The 5,168-nt window shown below is 42.5% G+C and overlaps 1 pseudogene; it reads left to right on the forward strand.

The window, feature by feature from the left end:
- The first annotated feature begins 874 nt into the window (after positions 1–874).
- Positions 875–4,285, forward strand: LOC125997189 (neuroepithelial cell-transforming gene 1 protein-like; annotated as a pseudogene).
- Positions 4,286–5,168: the final 883 nt, after the last annotated feature.

Consider the following 5,168-nt stretch of genomic DNA (forward strand, 5'->3'; position numbering starts at 1 on the left):
TCTTAGCTTCAATAATTTGCACTCAATCTAAAAGTATTTATAACATCAACTTACATATCTTTAACAATATTATGACTGGTACTTTTAAGAGTGGTTTGCTAGGGAGGTGAGGAAATTAAAGAGTGTTTTTCTAGAAGAGTATACTACTTAAAATAACATTCATCTTTATTATGTAATCAAAGCTGAAGCAATGTTTATTTCCTGAAAGAATAATACAAGAAGAGACAGCAATTTTTTTAATTAGAACAATAGCCAAACACATTTGTTAATATTTATAAGCAATGCTGGAGTGATAGCACAGTAGAGGGGCACTTCCCTTACACACAGTAGGTCTGGTTTAGACTTCAGCAACCCTTCTTTTTTTTTTTTTTTGGATTTTTTTCCTTCTTTATTTGAACATCTTGATTACATAAATCATTGTGATTAGGTTTCAGTCATGTAAAGAACACTCCCCTTCACCAGTGCAACATTCCCACCACCAATGTCCCAAATCTCCCTCCAAACCCTTCTTGCCTCCCGACTCCCTGCCAGAGTGATGCTCAAGTACAGTGCCAGACGTTAGCTCTGAGCACTGTCAAGTGTGTGGACCCAAAATCAAAATGAAAGGACAAAACAATGATGCTCCATATTAATGCAATGCTTATGTTTAAGCCAGCAAAGCAGCAATGAATTAAGTGGTTTTCATTGTTTACCAAATGAGAAAATTATGAATAAACTTGCTCTTAACTACTATTTTTACTTTTTAGCTTGAATAAAAAAACGACAGCTAATACCTTGTTTTCCTTAAATATCTCCATATTCCATAAACACTGAAACTCATAGTTGTATTTACAACTAAGTGAATTTTCCATTAAAATTTTATGAAAACGTGAAGATGCAATGTGCTCCTGACAGACTTGTCCACCGGAGTGGAGGAGAGTGGGCTCAGTCAGTTCTTTGGGCTGCGAGCACTGGGTTCCTCATGCCAGGAAGCCTGAACCTGCAGTCACAGAGCAACCCCAGCTTTGCAAGAGAAGCTGCCAGAGTAGGTACTCCCTTCAGAGGGGTAACTTCATCTTGTTCTTTCCATTTTCTCTTCAAAGTGAGTCAAGGAACTTTGCTATACATGGAATCTATTACGCTGAGGGAAGTGTTAGAGGGAGAGAGAGACACACAGAATAGTCTCACTCATCTATGGGTTTTAAGAAAAATGAAAGACATTGTTTTAATAATGCCCAGAGAAAATAGAGATGAGGACCAGAAGGACAGGCTCACAATATGAAGCTCACCACAAAGAGTAGTGGTGCAATTAGAGAAATAACTACACTAACAACGAGCATGACAATGGTAATGAGTGAGAGAAGTAGAATGCCTCTCTTGAATACAGGCAGGGGTGTGGAAGGAGGGAGGGTGTCATTGGTGATGGGAATGTTGCATGGGAGAAGGGAGGCATTCTGTTTATGACTAAAACCCAACTGCAATCATGCTTGTAATTATGGTGCATACATAAAGATTTTATATTAAAAATAAATTTTAACCCCATATACAAAAAAAGAAGAAAGATGCTCGTGAGATTACAGGATTTCTGTTTCTACCTCATTCTGTATACACTTTGTTACTTATTAGATGGAATTCTTTGAATGTGATCCCTTTGGTGGTGAAATTGGATGGTGCCACCTTCCAGGTGTGACGTTAGATGAAATGCTTGGTTGGAAAGGAATAAGCCCTTTCATTTTCCGGATCTTCTGGGTGCTGGCTGCTTGGAGTGGTGTGGCCAAGTAGGAGTGAAGGGGAACATGGGGAACTCCTTACAAGCCTCTTCTCTCTGTGTGTGAATTATTTTCCAGACTGCCTTCTGATTCCAGACCCATGTCTCACCAGTGTTCCAGGGTTGGAACCCGAGGAATTAATTCAATAATGATGATGTTATAAGTCTTATCAACCTTGATCTGAAGAAGCCAAGTAATAAAGAGTTGGACCTCTGGTGAGGGTTACATCCTTAAAGAATCTGATCTCTCTCCAGTAAGAAATGGAGCTGTCCGACACTTTAGTCAGACAATACCGTCCTTTATACTTCATGTGACTCCAGGTCTCCAGCTTCTGTCCAGAAGGTTTACAGTGCCAATGGCTCCAGGAGGAGAAACAGCACACTGAGGTCAGAGATGCTGGGGGCCAGCACGCAACAACTCTGACAGCCAGAAAACTCAAGTGTCATGAGGAAATATATGAAATGGTTTGAAGGGAACAGGATTTAATTGAAGGCCTCAAGCTTTCAAGAAAGGCATGTCTCAAATACAGGAGATTGGGGGTAGGGGGGTGAGAGATTTGGGTGATGAGAATGTTGCACTTGTGAAGGGGGGTGTTCTTTATATGGCTGAAACCCAACTACAATCATATTTGTAATCAAAGAAAAAAAAAGAGGAGCTCACACATCTGTTTGGTGATCTAGAAGCTTCTATACTACTGCTTGAAGATTTGTTGGTAAGGATAGGAGAAGCAACCCAGCCTGGTGGGACAGTGGGACCAATTGGGCACATTCTCGTGAAATGGTTTCCAGGCCTGAATTCCTATCAGGGGTCCTCAAACTTTTCCAACAGGGGGCCAGTTCACTGTCCCTCAGACCATTGGAGGGTCTGACTATAGTAAAAACAAAAACTTATGAACAAATTCTTATGCACACTGCTTATATCTTATTTTGCAATGAAGAAACGAAACAGATACAAATACAATATGTGGCCCGCGGGCCATAGTTTGAGGACCACTGGCCCTACATAGTCTACTGTAGTAACCAGCTAGCAGCCACAGCTCTCCTTGATCAAAAGAAACAGGATCCAAGAGTCCAAGACATCCTCTAGAGATGCTTGGAGTCTCCCTTCAGTCAGAAACTGGTTCTTTGGAGCTTCCTAAATATTCCTCTAGTCAACTAGTCAAATACCCATTACTGTTAAAAGAAATTCTAAAGCATATTCTGAATGACCACCCTAAGCTTCAGCTTCTTTTTTTTTTATTATGACCAAAGTGCATTACAAAACTTTCACTGCGTCATTTATGATACATAGTGACAATGAAGGAGGGGCATTCCCACCACCAGTGCTGTCCTCCCTCCACCCCTGCTCCCAGTATGCATCCCATATCTCCCTCCTCTACCCCCCAGTATGCTAGTGCAACTGGTCTCCACTTTACAGCTTGTTGTAGATTGAGCATCCATTCCACTGTCATTGGAGATAAAAAGGACAAGAAAAAGGGGAGAAAAAAATTTGTGCCAACTACCAAAAAAAGAAAGGAGAGAGAAAAAAAGAAAAGAAAAATGGAAGAAAAAAGAAAAAAATGGACCTGGCAAATAAAAATAAAAATAAATCTCTAAATAATAACCACAAGAGTGAAAAAGAAAGAGAAAAGTGGAAGAAAAAAGAGAAGAAAAATAAAAATAAAGTCAAAAACTAACAAATCAAAACAAAACAAGAAAAAGTATGGGTGCTGGAGTGGTAGGGTTTGGCATTCCCCCCACTTTTTTTTTTTTTTTTTTTGCATAGGCACAGCAAGCATTGGGGAAGAAAGGGAATTCCCGTGGCCTAAGAGGTTCAGGGTTTCTCCATCCTTGAAGCATACCATCATGGGATCAACCCCTGGCTCCACATATACTCATTACCCCATCCCAAAGGCTTTTTTGTGATGCCAGGAAATTTTCCTCTCAGTTGTATGTGAGAAAATCGAGCCACTGTAGCTAGCGATCTTGGTATTTGCGCAGGTTATAGGTCAGGGACTAGGATAGAGTCTCTAGGTTCTAGAAGTTCCTACCCATCGTTGTTGTGTTCAGTCTTCTGTAACACTTGCTCCCTGTTTTAGTTCAGATCTTCAGCTTCTTGAGGAGATTATAACAGTACTACAAGTTCTTTCTGATAGCAATCTAAAGAAAGGAATCAGAATGCCAGTATTACATTGACAAATTAGAGTGTCTGGATGAAAAATAAAAGGTTCCTAGAACCGAAGCAAACAAAGTTTTACTTTGCCATGGAGAACTGAAGAATAAAAAAGGGCATAAACTTACATTTTCCTCTTTCAAGACATGTTGGTTCTTACTAGGCCTGTTACACAGAACGTGTGTCACTACGACCAGGTATACCGGCAGCCCATCCCAATGCAGGTTCTGGTCTTGGAGGACTTACAGGAAGATTTGAGTATGGGAGGCTCCTTTTGGGGCTCTTTCAGCAACTCCGACAAAGCTAATAATATCTTCAGGGTACGCTGCCAAGACCTCTTACCGGGCCAGTCACACCCTCTGAGAGTCAACAATGTGTTCCACTGAAGCCTCATCCCCCACCCTTTCTCCCTAGGTAACTTGACCTTACCTGCAAGACCTGAGCCATTCCTGGGAGGTGTCTTGGAAAAGGTAGATAAAGCCTTTGACCCAGGGGATTCGGCCATTTTTGGGTCTCTGCCCTTTTGGTCTTTGGCCAGCATGGAGGTGAAAGGGAAGATGGCTGAAAGGAGTTAAGATGCAGGGCTAGCGAAGAATGGCTGTGCATGAAAGGTTATGATATAGGCCACACACATGTGGTGGATAGGGCATGAATAAAGTTGATGCTTCCTGATGCCTGCCTGTGAGTGAGTTCAATACCCATCGTTTTCCTGAACCCCAGACCCCCTGGTTGATGGGGGATGAAGCCAGGTGGCCGGGGTCTAAGAACAAAGGCCTCCAATCCTTCTCTATCCAGCTCCATTGTTAATTATTTAATGCAACATTCCACAAGCAACAGTGGCTGCAATACCATACATAGGGCTGCTTACAGCCTCAGTGATCCTCAGGGCCTGCCTGAGCTCCATGAGGAAGGGGAAGAGAACAATCCCTGTTTGGCACCGAGATGGCTTCCAGAGAAGACTTTCCAGAGAAGGGTTTACACACAGCCCCATGCTGTGGGGCACAGGGCAGTTGGCCTGTCACAGAGCCCTGCACACCGTAGCCGGCACCCAGAAAGAATGGGGCAAGAGCCACTTACGTGGCAAGAGGAAGGAGATTCTAGTGTAGATGTGTGGGAAGATGCTGTGGCTAGAGAGTTGGCTTTCTGGGTGCTGTTAGCATCGCAGAATCCTGGGGCATACCGTTCCTGGGTATGAGAGGGTCCTTTGCTTTGTTCAGTGCCAGCTAAAGAATATATGTTCCCGTTACTGCTAATCTGCAGGGATTGGGT

Source organism: Suncus etruscus, chromosome 19 (genome assembly GCF_024139225.1).
Source record: "Suncus etruscus isolate mSunEtr1 chromosome 19, mSunEtr1.pri.cur, whole genome shotgun sequence".
Lineage (NCBI taxonomy): Eukaryota > Metazoa > Chordata > Mammalia > Eulipotyphla > Soricidae > Suncus > Suncus etruscus.